Source organism: Chelonoidis abingdonii, chromosome 9 (assembly GCF_003597395.2).
Source record: "Chelonoidis abingdonii isolate Lonesome George chromosome 9, CheloAbing_2.0, whole genome shotgun sequence".
In the NCBI taxonomy this organism is placed as follows: Eukaryota; Metazoa; Chordata; order Testudines; family Testudinidae; genus Chelonoidis; species Chelonoidis abingdonii.
Genome location: NC_133777.1, coordinates 9,021,187 through 9,036,062, shown reverse-complemented (window position 1 = coordinate 9,036,062; position 14,876 = coordinate 9,021,187). Strand labels below are relative to the sequence as shown.

The window sequence follows — 14,876 nt, the reverse complement described above, 5'->3', positions numbered from 1 at the left end:
AAACATTGTGGGGTGGTTCTGGTAGTCTCACCCCTCCCTCTGTGAAAGCAGCAGACAACCATTTTGTGCCTTTTTTCTGGGTGAACTGTGCAAATGCCATAGCACAGCAAGCATGGACCCTGCTCAGATCAGACCGCAATCGTGGACGTTGTAAACACCTCGCGCATTCTCGTGCAGTCTATGCTGAACCAGGACCTGCAAAGCCAGGTGAGGAGGAGGCGGCTACAGCAGAGCGGCGACGAGAGTGATGAGGACATGGACACACAAATTCTCTCAAACCGCGTGGCTCCTGGGCTTTGGAGATCCTGCTAGTGATGGGGCAGGTTCTAGCCATTGAAAGCCGATTTTGGCCCAGGAAACAAGCACAGACTGTGGGACCGCATAGTTTTGCAGATTTGGGATGATTCGCAGTGGCTGCGAAACTTTCGCATGCGTAAGGGCACTTTCATGGAACTTTATGACTTGCTTTCCCCTGCCCTGAAACGCCAGAATACCAAGATGAGAGCAGCCCTCACAGTTGAGAAGCGAGTGGCAATAGCCCTCTGGAAACTTGCAACGCCAGACAGCTACTTGGTCAGTCGGGAATCTATTTGGAGTGGGAAAATCTACTGTGGGAGCTGCTGTGATGCAAGTAGCCAAAGCAATCATTAAGCTGCTGCTACGAAAGGTTGTGACTCTGGGAAATGTGCAGGTCATAAGTGGATGGCTTTGCTGCAATGGGATTCGCTAACTGTGGTGGGGCAATAGATGGAACCCATATCCCTATCTTGGCACCTGGAGCACAGGGCAACCCAGTACATAAACCGCAAAGAGTACTTTTCAAATGGTGCTGCAAGCACTGGTGGATACACAGGGACGTTTCACCAACATCCACGTGGGATGGCCAGGAAGGGTTCATGACGCTCACGTCTTCAGGAACACTACTCTGTTTAAACGGCTGCAGCAAGGGAATTACTTCCCAGACCAGAAAATAACAGTTGGGGATGTTGAAAATGCCTGTAGTTATCCTGGGGGACCCAGCCTACCCTTGATGCCATGGCTCATGAAGCCATACACAGGCAGCCTGACACAGTAGTCAGGAGTTTGTTCAACTACAGGCTGAGGAAGTGCAGAATGGTGGTAGAATGTGCATTTGGCCATTTAAAGGTGCGCTGGCGCACATTACTGACTTGCTCAGACTCAGCCAAACCAATGTCCCCATTGTTATTGCTGCTTGCTGTGTGCTTCCACAATCTCTGTGAGAGTAAGGGGAGACCTTTATGGCGGGTGGGAGGCTGGGGCAATCACTTGGCCGCCGCTGATTACGCGCAGCCAGACACCAGGGCGATTAGAAGAGCACACCAGGAAGCGGTGCACATCAGAGAAGCTTTGAAAACGAGTTTCATCACGGGCCAGGGTAGGTGTGTGACTGCTGTGTTTGTTCCCCTTGATGAAACCCCGTCCTTGATTGACTCATTCCCTGTAAGCAACCCACCCTCCTCCTTCAATTACAGCTTGCTTAAGGAAATAAATTCACTATCGTTTAAAAATCATGTATTCTTTATTAAGTCATTATAAAAAAGAGGGAGAGAACTGACAAGGTAGCCCAGGTGTGGTTTGGGAGGAGGATAGAGGGAAGGAAAAGGCCACTAAAAAAATTTCAAAGTAATGACAGCCTTTTGGTTGGGGGCTGTCCTTGGGGGTGGAGTGGGCGGGTGCACAGAAGCCTTCCCCACGCATTCTTACACGTCTGGGTGAGGAGGATATGGAACATGGTGAGGGTGAGGTGGTTACACAGGGGCTGCAGCGGCACTCTGTGACCCTGCTGCTGTTCCTGAAGCTCCACCAGACGTCGGAGATGTCAGTTTGATCACGCAGCAGCCCAGATTGCATCCGCGCATCACTCGCCTACACCTCTGATCTTCCTGCGTGCCACCTCATCTCGAGCGTCCCTTCCTGGCTTCATCCTCGCGCGTTGGTCCTCCTGTCCTCACTTTCACTGGCATCTTTCCTGTAATTTGATACCACGTCCTTCCACTCATTCAGATGAGCTCTTTCATTGCGGGTCACTTCCATGATTTCCGAGAACATTTCGTCTCGCGTCTTTTTTTTCCGCCTGCCTTATCTGAGATAGCCTTCAGGATGGAGTAGGGAGGCTTGAAAAAATTTGCAGCTGCAATGAGGGAGGGAAAAAAGGGAGAGAAGTATTTAAAAAGATACATTTTACAGAACAATGCTTATACTCTTTCACAGTGAACAACACTATTCACCTTACATAGCACATGTGATTTTCACTACAAGGTCGCATTTTGCATCTTATATTGAGTGCCTGCGGCTGGTGTTAGAGATCTCACAGACGCAGGTCGGGCAGCAGAATTCAGCTTGCATGCGGCCATGGTAAGCCATTGTCTTTGGCTTCTGCAGCCCTTCATATACACAGTGCCCTCCTTTCCCAAATACCAAGCAAATCCTGTTCAGTGCTGCTTCTTTTCCTGTTACATGCAGCAGCAGAAAACCACCCCCATCCAATTCTCTGGGATGATCGCTTTACCCCTCCCCACCGCGTGGCTGGTATCATGGAAGATCACTGCTAATCACCCCCTTCCCCCCCACCGCGTGGCTGGTAGCAGGGAAGATCCCTGCTAGCCAACGCGAAAAAGCTCAGCGCCAATTCCCCTCCCCCCCCTGCTTGGCTACCTGCAAGGAGGATTTCTTTTAAGCAACAGGCAAACAGCCCAGTAGGAATGGCCATCTCTGTCCCCTTAATTAAATTCCTGAATTTCAACCAGGTTACATGAACGATATCACTCTCCTGAGGATAACACAGCGAGATAAAGAACGGATGTTGCTTGAATGCCAGCAAACACCGGACCATATGCAGCTAGGCTTTTGTCATGCAATGATACCAGATTACTTGCTACATGCATGGCGTGGTCAAGTGTCCTACCATGGAGGACGGAATAAGGCTGCCTTGCCAGAAACCTTCTGCAAGCTTTTGGAGTACTCCAGGAGAGCTTCATGGAGATGTCCCTGGAGGATTTCGCTCCATCCCCGACATGTTAACAGACTTTTCCAAAACTGTACTGGCCAAGCGAATGCATCTCCAAGTCTCAGGGCAAATAATCATTAAAAAACGCTTGCTTTTAAACCATGTTTTATATTTACAAAGGTACACTCACCAGAGGTCGCTTCCATGGCTTCATTGTCTGGGCTAGTGGCTGGGAGGGCTGGGAGGGTAATTCCGTCTGGGTGAGAAAAAAGCTCCTGGCTGTTGGGGAGAACGGAGTGCTGTGTGCTCTCTGCAAGCTCGTCTCCTCTTCCTCCTCCTCATCTTCCCCTCGTCCGCAGAATCCTCAGCCATGGCTGAGATTACCACCCCAACTCGGAATCCAAGACAGGGACAGGGGGAGGTAGTGGTGGCGGACCCCCCCTAGAATTGCATGCAGCTCAGCGTAGAAGCGGGCATGTTTTCGGCCTGCCCGGACCTTCCGTTTGCTTCTTTGGTTTTCTGGTAGGCTTGTCTGAGCTCCTTAACTTTCACGTCTGCACTGCACTGAGTCCCTGGTGTGGCCTTTCTCCATCATGGCCTTGGAAATTTTTTTCAAATGTTTTTTTCATTTCGTCTTTTGGAACAGAGTTCTGTTAGCACAGAATCCTCTCCCCATATAGCGATCAGATCCAGTACCTCCCCGTGTGGTCCATGCCTGGAGCTCTTTTTCGATCTCAGGAGACTGCAATTGTTACCTGTGCTGATGAGCTCTGCGTGGTCACCTGTGCTGGTGAGCTCTCCACGCTGGCCAAACAGGAAATGAAATTCAAAGTTCGGGGCTTTTCCTGTCTACCTGGCCAGTGCATCCGAGTTCAGATTGCTTTCCAGAGTGGGTCACAGTGGTGCACTGTGGGATACCGCCCGGAGGCCAATACCGTCGAATTGCGGCCACACTAACCCTAATCGACATGGCAATACGATTTCAGCGCTACTCCTCTCGTGTGGGGAGGAGTACAGGAAACCGTTAAAGAGCCCTTTATATCGATTGTAAAGGGCCTCGTTGTGTGGATGGGTGCAGCGGTAAAGCGTTTTTACGCTTGCTAAATTCGGGTTAAACCGCGTAGTTTGTAGACAGCCATAGATGCCCACTTTTCAACTAGCAGCAGACTTTACTAGCTAGCAAGTTTAAAAAAAGCACCAAAAAAGCAAAAGAAACAACAACCCTTAGGCCAAGGCTCAAATGCATCAGTGAAGTCTTTCTCCTGAATTCAGGGTTGCTCTACATCTGGCAAGTGGAAGGTGAATAGTATGTAGTAGCTGGGCATAACTGTCGTTACTTTAAATGCTACTGTCCTTACTTTAATCTAGCTGGCAAGGGTAACAGTAACAGTGAAACCAAGGTGACAAGGTCTATGCAACCACGTACAAACCCAGCGGGGACCCTGGACACATGTTCAGGTGACTAACGCTTGCCGCCACATCTTCACTACTGAAGGACAGATGTATACATCCATGCTACAACTACACCTTCACTTGCAGTGTAGATGTGGTTTGAGCATTGGCCTACTAAACCCAGGGTTATGAGCTCAATCCTCAAGGGGGCCATTTAGGGATCTGGGACAAAAATCTGTCAGGGATGGTACTTGGTCCTGCTGCGAAGGCAGAGGACTGGACTCAATGTCCTTTCCAGCTCTATGAGTTAGTTATACCTCCATATTTTATAGCTAGTTATTTGCCCAATTTTACAACAGCCTACCTAAAAAGCCCTAGCAAAGTCAGTACAAACTAAAATTTCATACAGACAATGATTTGTTTATACTGCTTTATGTACTGTACACTGAAATGGAAGTACAATATTGCTATTCCAACTGATTTATTTTATAGTTACATGGTAAAAATGAGAGAGTCAGCAATTTTTCAGTAATAATGAGCTGTGACACTTCTGTATTTTTATGGCTGATTTTGTAAGCAAGTAGTTTTTAAGTGAGGTAAAACTTGGGGTTACGCAAGACAAATCAGACCCTGACAGGGGTACAGTCCTCTGGAAAGGTTGAAAGCCACCGTCCTAGGGCATCAAGCTATTGCATGTGGCAGACTGGGTGGAGAGGACATTTTTCATAGTTTTCCCAAAACCCTACAGCTGGCACAGAGTAAACCATTTCCCTTTTGTCTGCTAAAGCTCTCCCAGGTCGGGCCTGGAGACGTCATTGGTGGAGATCTCACCCAGCCCAGTCTGTGCCCTTCAGGATCTGGGGCCTAGGACCTTTCTCTGCAGAAATCCAGGGAGTGAAGCATCCGCATTCATGGGGAGTTCCTCATCTGTTTCAAACAGTGATGTGTCTTTCTTTATGATGATGCCAGCATTGTTATAGCAGCCACCAGCTGCCCCTCTGAACCGTCTCTTTGGGCTTCTCCATGAGAGGTGGTTCCTTTGTCCTGTACAGATTGATGTAAATAAGACTAATAGGTTTTAACTGAATAAGTTCAGGATAAATTAGGTTTCGTCTCCACAGGAGCCAGATGGCTTGATGATGTTGTTACAGAGAATGCTCCATTAGAGACAGGCTTATTTGTTTATTTTCTAGTGAATCCAAAATACTTCCTCGGGGTAAAACGCACATTACACTTGGAAAAACCTGGACAGGTTTTGTGATTTTTAGTATAAAGCATACAGTTCCGATTCTGGGCCTTTCCTAACTAAGAGTCATGGTGTCTAACACATTCAGAGATCACTAACACGCTTTGTTATTAAATACCCCTCATCATCAGAACAACACCCAGGGACTGCAATGGGACCCAAGAACTTTACTGCCCGCTACGCCAACTGTGGTTAGTGAGGGAAAACACCTCTTAGATCATTGAGTCAATCTTCCCTGGGGAGGCAGGACATACTGTAGTCCTGTGACAGAGGGCGTAATGTCAACCCCAAAACTGAACAAATCACGAGTCAAGCTCCAAAAATCATGAGATTGCCTTGAAAATCATGATATCTATCTATCTATCTATCTAGTTCTTTTTCTTTGCCTTCTAGTTTCAGAGGCTTTAGGGCACCCTTGGGTAACATTTTCAAACTTTTCTCCACAACCATGAAGGCTAGAAACTTACTTTTTAAAAAAATGAAATCCAAGATTCTCATGCAGAGTCCTGGCTTCAGGATCTGGGGTTTCAAGAAAACCACTAAATATCGCGAGCCTGGCTATAAAATTGCGAGTGTGCATATCAGTCAACACAGTGGATCTCAGGGTACGTCTACACTGCAGTCAGAGGTGTGACTGCAGCACGTGCTAACTTTGAGTTAGCCAGCTCAAATGCAGTGAAGCCATGTCAGCATGGGCTAGCGACTTAAGTACGTACCCAAGGTCCTAGTGGGCTTGTACTGCCTGTGCTGCCGTACTGTCATCACTTCATTGTTACTGTTATTCAAGCTAGCTCGAGCAAAGCTAGCTTGGGTCCATCTGCTGCAATCCTATCTCTGACTGTAGGATTGGGTGCCTTGCTGGACCAGGAAGGGGGAATACAGGTGCAATTTCCCTGAACTGTGACATGATTGCAAATGTAGCCAACAAGCCTAGAAAAATCAACCACACTTGCTTTACCAGAACCTACTCTTTTCAAGGAAGCAAATCCTTTTGGTTAAAATCAAAGGCAAAAATATTATGGACAAGGTCCATACAATTGCAAACCAACAGGAAAATCAACGTTGGGGCATATTTTTGAACATAGCCTCATCGACTGCAGCACTGGCTGATGTTACCTAGACCCTGGTTACGCTGCCCCCTAGTGTGGGGGAGGGCATATGCTATTACATTCCATGATAAATTTCCCATCTCATACCAGAGTTAATCCTACTACTGTTTATTCCATGCTACTGCCTGTTGCCCAACTGGATTCATGCCATAGAAAGGCGAAAAATGCCATGCAACTAGTAAGATAAATAGCTGTTGCTGTTATTCACAAACTCAGGAGCTGCTGAAGTGCTTGTTGGCCCATGCAGTCTGCTGGTTCCTAATTGGCTTCATTTTTCATACTGGCAGATGGCATTTCTGCGAGACAGTACGTAGCTAATGGAGAAAAGCGAGCTACATCCCAAACTTAATCCTCAGCACATCAGGGAAAGGCGATGTTCTGCTGGACTGCCTTTGGTCAGCGGTTATTAAACATTCATTTTTTCCACCTTCCATATTCATGGGTTTCTCCTCCAGCGCGCACCTCCTGGGGATATTGAGGTTCTGCCATGCTGGCCTGTGCATCAGCAATAATATTTTAAAAACAGTGCAAATATATTTGCAGAAATGAGTCTGCCAGCTTTGGAAGAGCCCTGGGAGCTGAGCCCACCCTGAGACAGGCTTGTTCCATGAACTGAACTCTGTGGTTCAAAAACACGTGGTAACCCTAGTCCAGCGTTATCTTTAAGGACATATGTGAGCTAGGCTACATGTATACACCCCCTTTCATTCCAGGATCATGGAGCACTTTACAAAAACAGGTAAGTGTCATTAGCCCCTGTTTAACAGATGGGGAAAGCGAGGCACAGAAGGGTGAAGGGACCTGCCCGTGGTGACACAGCAGCTCAGTGTCAGAGCCAGCAATAGAATTCCGGTCCTTTGCCTTACAGTTGCTGCTTGCTCCCTCCTAGGATGTACACTGTATGTAGGGTGACCAGATGTCCTGATTTTATAGGGACAGTCCTGATTTTTGGGTCTTTTTCTTATATAGGCTCCTGTTACCCCCGTCCCAATTTTTCACACTTGCTGTCTGGTCACCCTATATGTATGCCTCTTTGAACTGGTCCGCATTTTTTAAATTAAACTTGTTCTTGTTAAAAAATGGCCTTTTCCAAGAAGAACTATTGAGATTTTTTTCCCCAAACTGTTCCAGTCTTTACAAAATGTTCACAACATTTTTGTCAACAAAACCATTATTGAAATTGTTATCAAAATGTTGCGCTTACCAAACTCTGGTTTTCCGGTAAATGAAAAATGTTGACAGCCCTTTTGATAACTATTTTGATCATGGCCCCACGCCTAAGAGGGCCCCGTGCTTTAGGTGCCTTTTTAATTCTTTTTACTCACCTGGCACCCGGAGATGGGTGTGTGTGTGTGTGTTCCCAGGTCTTCAGCAGCATTTCGGAGGCGGCGGGAGGGAGTGCGCTCCGGGTCTTCAGCAGCATTTCGGCAGACAGGCGGGTAAAATTTTCCGCCACCATTTTCTTTTAACTTTGTCAAATAGAAACAACATTGCAATTTCCAAATTTTCTCTGCAATTTTGTCCTCTTAATTTTTCAACCAGCTGTCTTGCCCAGAAGGCTGGCTGGCTGGTGCCACAGGCCCTGGCTCTGGCTCTGGCTCTGGTTCTTATTGAAAGTGGAACAGAAGCTAGTTAAGTTAGTCTCTGGGGTGGATTTATTTCCTGGGGTATGATCCCTGGCTCTGCAACCTGTGCAAAGGTGAGAGTCTGCATTTGCATCTGCTTAATACATCTGTTATTTTATGAGTCATGTGAAAGGGAAGTAAACCGATGTTGTTTAGCAAAGTTATAAATCAGCAAAGGGGAAATCATTTCACAATAATAAATAGAAACCCCTGTAACCAAGCACTGCCTAATTGCTCTGTGGTAGCTCTCAGGGAGAATGGGTAGTGGCTGGGGAATCCCAGGCTGTCTGGGTCACAGGCACAAGGCTACACCTAGAAAAGGTGCACTCCTGCTCTCACCGTCAGTTGCTGTGGTTCCTGCCACTCGCCTGAGCTCAGTGGCTCGTTCCACTGAAGGAGGGGGAGCTAGGATGTAGTTAACAGGAATGAAGGGGAGTAGATAGGTTGGGCAGCTGCAGAATTTCATCTACCTTCATAGAGCCTGATTCACCATTGCCTGCCCCGCCTGTGTCATTTACATCCGTGGGTATAAAACGTTACTAGATCAGAGTAATGGGAAGTCAGGTCCAAAATGTCCTTTCTGCAACAGAAAAGAAATGCCACTTGTCTCTACCTACGCCAGGGCTTTGAGCTTCACTTGCAAGGGCAGGAGTGAGTGTACATGGCACACAGTTCTTCTGGCCCAACCTGCTGGCTTCCTCCTTCCTCTGAGAAGCTGTCATTGGAACAGACCAGGATCCCACTCCTGGGGGTGCTCACAGAATGGGGTTCTTGGATATCTCTGGACTTCGCCAACTTACAGGCAGAGAAAAGATGCTTGGGAACTGAACATATGCAGTTCACTCTGTCAGGCTTTCCGGTCTTGACAACATCTCCTTCACTGTCTGTTTGGTGAAAACGTCCCCCACACTCCCTGCTCCTCAGCTTGGCAAACACTAGTTCCTGCCCGCTAGACATGAGATCTTGGGAGGTGTGGAGAAAACTCCCATTCACTGTGTGGCTGAGAGAGCTCATGGGGCTAGAGGCAAAGAGACTCTCCCTTCCTACTATGGAACAGAGGGAGGCCTCCCTCTTTCGGAGTTCAAGGGGGATGACAGGAGATCTCTAGGATATATCTGAACAGGCATAAACATGGAAACACAGCCACGTATATGCACACAGGCCTTGGTCTAACTAGGAAATTACACTAAAGAGTTCAGCTGCTATGGATGAGATTTTAAAATTCCCTGCTTTAAACAATGTTTCTATTTCTTTCTTTCTTTCTTTCTCCCCAAATTACAGCTGGACAAATACAGCAAGAAAGATTCCATTACTATTTGCTCTTAACTTTAAACTGAATCCAGGCTGGCCCTGTTCTTTCTCCTTCCCACAAACATTCATGCAATCCGGTCAAATGCTAGTGAATGCCAAAGTTGCATGTGCGTATTTGTGTGGGATGTGCTTGCATGCTCATCCAATCAGGGAGCAAAAAGGTAATCACACCTGACTATTCTGACCAATCATAATTTACCAAGATAGTTTGACTAGTGAGTAATGAATCATGTTTGTGATCTACAGAACACTGCAAAAGTCACCAAACACTTCTGTTGAAGGAAAATAAAATGGGAGGAAATTGCCACCTGCCCAGGATTGTCCCACAAAGGGAAAAAGAGGCAAATTCCTTGGGTAAATTATTTGCTTTGGATTTTCACTCGGTTCTATTTCGAATGAAGAGGATACTGAGGAACCGTTGCCTACTGTGTCTCTCTAATTTCCTCTGGCATCACAGCCAGCACTGCGTCCCCCAGGACCTGTGAGCTGATTTATGGAAGGCGGCACTTCCTGATTACCAGAAGATTGTAATTCATAATGAGGCTTTTCAAAGTTGCAGTCGATGCATGTGAGGTGGGAATCGGGACTGTCATTCCCCTCCTCTGCTCCTACCTGCTTTATCTGTTCTGGTTCCAGCCAAGCCGCTTACTAATCAGAAAGTAAAAGAAAATTTCACATCCCCCTCTCCTTCCCCTAACGGGCTTAAACGTTGTTTCTTTCAGTGGATACAAACATGGGCTACTTAGTCTGACATTAATATCGTTCTGGGGTTTATATATCTGGGTCCTTTGGGATGGCAGGGCTATGAATGAGGAGACCCAAATGTGGCAACTGCAAATGAATGAGCAAATCCAGGGTCTGAATGGGTGGAAAATCCAGAGCTGGAGAACAGTTTGGTACTGGCCTGCCATGGTCCTGGTACTATTCTAGTTGTATCCTCGATTTGGAGACCTGTCCCCTTTGCTTAGCCTTTGCCTAAGGCAACACTTCGGAGGACTAATATCCAAATCTGCTCTGGTACCCAAACTTTCCAGCTGAAATTGATGCAAGTCAGCATGGGGCAGAGAGAGCTCTGCAGGGCTAGAGGGACAGAGACGGCTCTTGAGCATGGGTTAATGGGCAGTGTGGGGACTAGAGGCAGAAAGACTCTTTCTCCCTGCTCTATCCCTCTTTAGGAGCTAGAGGGATGGAGACAGGTTCTGCTGAGCTATACCAGCAGATCTTGGGTGTGGCTCTAATGTGTGTTGTTTGCTACAGTAGGTTGAAACCAATGAGTCTCTATGTGTAATATCCCCCCTTGAAGGACCCGCCTCCGTGCCCTCCACTGGGGATTTGGAGCAGCCAAAGTAGAGCCAGTGCCCCAAGGGCCCATGCTGGGACAATCTCTTTGGGAGGTTTCGTTTCGGGTAGACAACTGGCCATGGGGGATGTAGCCAATAAACCTGCCTGTCTGCTACTTTAACCCTGATCAGATTGTGTCCTGCCCCCGCATAGGAGAAAATGGTGGAGGGTGAAGATTCCCCACCTACAGACATACTCTCTCCCCTGCAGGAGAGTGGAGCAGTCCCATTGGGGGGGTGCATGAAGTGCTCTCTGATAGCTTCACTGTTGGTGGGCCTGCACCATTTTGCCTGTGTTTGAAAGGGTCCCTCCAGGATCCCAGTGCCCATGCCTTCTCCAAGCAAGTGAGCAGAGCCTTCTGCACTACAGCTTAGCCGAACATTATTAAACCACAACCAACCCTTTTATTGCAGTATAATTACCTCATACCTAGAGATGGGGGCCATTGTCTGAGGATGAAGTGCCTCACAAAGCTGGCCGGCTGGCCAAACGAGTGCAGAGCTGTAATTAAAGGACACAGGCAGTTAATGGAAAAGCAGCAATGCCTCCAGCAAGACACCAGGTGAGGCGTTGTGACATCCAGGCCTCGGGCGCCGTCAGCCACAAGCAGCAAAGTGCAGAGTAGGGTAGGCGAAACTTGGTGGGCTCCAATGGTTTTAACCCTCAGGACTGCTCTTTCTCTCTCTCAGGGAAGTTTGCAAGAACTTATTAGTCAATACCAACCCTTTTACACCACGAGAAGGGGTTGGTGCAACAGGGCTGCTACCTGAGACCTCTTCCTGCCGTGCCTGGGGTCAGCCGGAAGGTGACATGCATTGCCGTTTTTAGCAGCTGAAGAAATAAAATCAAACATCTCAAAGTCCCTTTTAATGCAGTCCTGCTGGAGAAGGCTCCTCCTAGCTTGATATTAGTGGCAGATGTTGCAGGGTGAAGCTGGTTTCTGCCCCTTTTTCCAGGTCTAGCCGTTAACCCTTTCTTGCTCTGGTCCAGTTTGAGCTTTGTTCACCCCATCACAGGCCTCTGTACCTCCTTTCTGAGTGCTCTGTCCCATTTTTGCATGCCTCGCCCTGATTCCTGTCCCACTTCTGCATGCCTGTCCCCAGTTTCCCTGTGTCCTCCCTGGGGGCTCCAGCTCCTCATGCACCATTCCACTACCATCTGCTGTCTTAACAGGCCAAGGGAGCTGCATGAAGCGAATCCACAGGGTGGGAAGGTCCTGTCAGTGAGCACCAATGCACCCTAACAATGACTAGGGCTTGCCATTTACTCAGACTGCTGGGTCATAAATCCATCATGCAGAATCACTAAAACTCATTGGCAATCACCTCAGAGCTTGTCCCCTGACAAAAAGCCAGAAGGGAGGAGACCCAGTCTGTGACTGTCCCTAGCACTCCATATTGGCTAAATACATTCTCCCCAATACGAGGGGCACAATGGACATTCAACTGTGAATTATAGGAGTGTAGGTTTGACTCTTGTCTGGCTCTCATACACTGTCTCTGGAAACAATCATGCACTGCCTTGGAATATGGATATAGATGATCTAATAAGTCTTTTTCCATTTAAACTACTTTGGTTGTGCTTGCCAAAATTACATCAGGTGTTTCCATTGGGGATGGTATTTTTCTTACTTTCCTGAACTATATTGTGTATGGATTCTGTGCATTAGTAAACGCCTGCAGCATTCCACCCCAGAAGTGGCAACATTTCAGTGATGTCTAGCATGAACTTCCTGTATGGTCTGTATGGCAGTTTGCTGAGTTTGTCATATGCCTTTGAGACCCTCAAGGTGCAAAAGGAATGTAAGATTTTCTTATTTAGTTAAGTGGCTTTGAAGTGGAATGTGTTCTGCCAGTTTTATTCAGGAGAGTGGGGGAGAAGGCGGGCGGGTGGAGTCATTTTCCAGTGGGGATCACAAGCAAAAGCTAGTCAAGAAGAAGATGTGTGAAACTGTCTGCTCTGTTTGTCTTGTCTTGTCAGTGTTTCTGTTTGGTATGTGGGAGGGAGAGCAGGTTAGATGCTCCAGCTCTGGGCACTGGGAGTCAGTGTTTAAACTGTTACAGGAGAATGCACCTATACATGTTGCCGTTCAGCTGCTGGATACATGCAGTGACTCGATGGTCCTGATTCCTCACTGTCAGTCATTCACACCTGTGCAAAGGGCAATGGGTGGAAAATGCTGCCACTTGGCTAGGGTAGCGCTTTGCAAGGCAGGGGAAAACCAGGCCAAGTGTCGCACACTGGCCTGCTCCCATGTAAGTCAAGCTCCCATTTACTTCCATGGGAGTAACATTAACACCCTGAATCAGGTACTCACGCAGCTTGGGTGCTCGGTATCACTCAGCCTTCAGCCTCAGGCTGTGGACCTGAGGCACCAACAAATCCCATTCCTTGTGTGTTGTTCCCAAGTGGTCCACACAGAGGTGAGGGTTTGGCCTATTTATTAATAAGAGTAACAACAGATTACATTTATGTAGCTCTTTTCCTTCCAAGGGGCTTGGTTCAATGTAAACATTTATCAGTTCATCCTGGAATGCGGCCGTCTCTGGGGTGAGATACAGCAGCTATTTAACTGTGCATAGCAACACTGTGGGTCCATCACCAAAGAAGAATCCTGGCTCCAACTGAAGCGATGGGGAAGTTTAGGTAGGCAGAATGTGACCACCCGTATTAGCCCATCTCTTCATATTGTTATTGATGATGTGCAGGGTCTTCCCCGACCAAGGCTCAGGGCCCAACAGCAAGGTGCTGTACAGAGATATAACAAAGAGGTCCCTGCTGTGCAGAGCTGCCAATCTGGATGTGGGACAGGATGGACCAAACAGACCATGGGAGTGATGTGCAAGGGGGAGGTTACAGTAAAGCAAACAGCCATCTCAGCTGCCCATCTGCATGGGGCAGGGCAGTGTGTGAGCCCCACGCCCAGGTCGTTATTGAGGAGGAGGGTTGCAATACTCCTGCTCTTATAGTGAAAAGCCCCACAAGGCCTTTGGTAACCACAAACAGCAAGGCTCATTTGCCCTGTCTGCCAGCCAGTGGCCCCCAGGCTGGTGCCCAGGTGCTGGCTCAGACCAGCCTGGGGGAAGCTGCCACCTCCTGCAGAGCTGGCAGCGCCCCTTGTGCGCCTGGCTGCTCCCACCCAGCCCAGCTCCCCCCAGGCCAAACTGCCAAGTCTGCTGCCTTTGTGCTGGCACAGCCGGACCCTAGGCCTGGAGGGGGGCAGAGAGTGACCAGGCACCCAGGGGCGGGCTGCTAAAGCCACCCAGGTTCACCTGCCCTCCCCAGCCGAGGGCTGGAGCCCTGCCTGGGGCTGGCACCAGAGGCGCGGGCACCACCCCGTCCCTTGCCCGGGGGCTCGCCAGGCGCGCGGGGGGCGGCGGAGCGGCGTGGGCGCCGCGGGCAGAGCGGAGGACGGCTGTCTGCTGCAGGCGGAGCGGGAGCGGGGCTGGTTTGGGCTGGCGCGCCGCGCACACGGCTCCCCCAGCGCGGCCGGCGCGGAGCGGGCAGAGGCTGCAATGGAGCCGGCTGGCCGGGCTGGATGGCACGGGCCGGCTCAGGCGGCCGGGCTGAAAGGCTGCCGGGCAGGAGCGCTGAGGCGGCGGCGGAGCCAGCCCGGCCAGAGGTAAGGGAGGGAGGACGGGGGCCAACCTGTTGGGTAACGCTGGAGCCCGGACCCAGGGCTTGGGTCGCCCGGCCAGCCCGGCTCAGCCAGCGGCCCGGGGACGGAGGACAAAGACCCCGAGCAGCGCAGGTTGCACATTGCACGGAGCTGGGTAAATCCTCGCCTGAGATTTCGGGGTGGGGGGAGACACAGCCACCCCCCATCCGCCCCAGGTGCACCCCGGGCTCTGAACCTGCCTGGAGGCATCTCTCTTCCCACCCCT

General features: G+C 49.2%; 1 protein-coding gene across 2 annotated transcripts in view; it reads left to right on the top strand.

The window, feature by feature from the left end:
• Nucleotides 1-14,542: 14,542 nt before the first annotated feature.
• The window catches only part of SLC29A4 (solute carrier family 29 member 4), a 30,670-nt gene continuing 30,336 nt past the window's right edge, over nt 14,543-14,876 (top strand). For both annotated transcript variants that reach the window (XM_032767761.2, XM_032767760.2), the window contains exon 1: nt 14,543-14,614. The gene's annotated coding sequence lies outside the window, so the exon portion shown is untranslated. The remainder of the gene's footprint in view (nt 14,615-14,876) is intronic.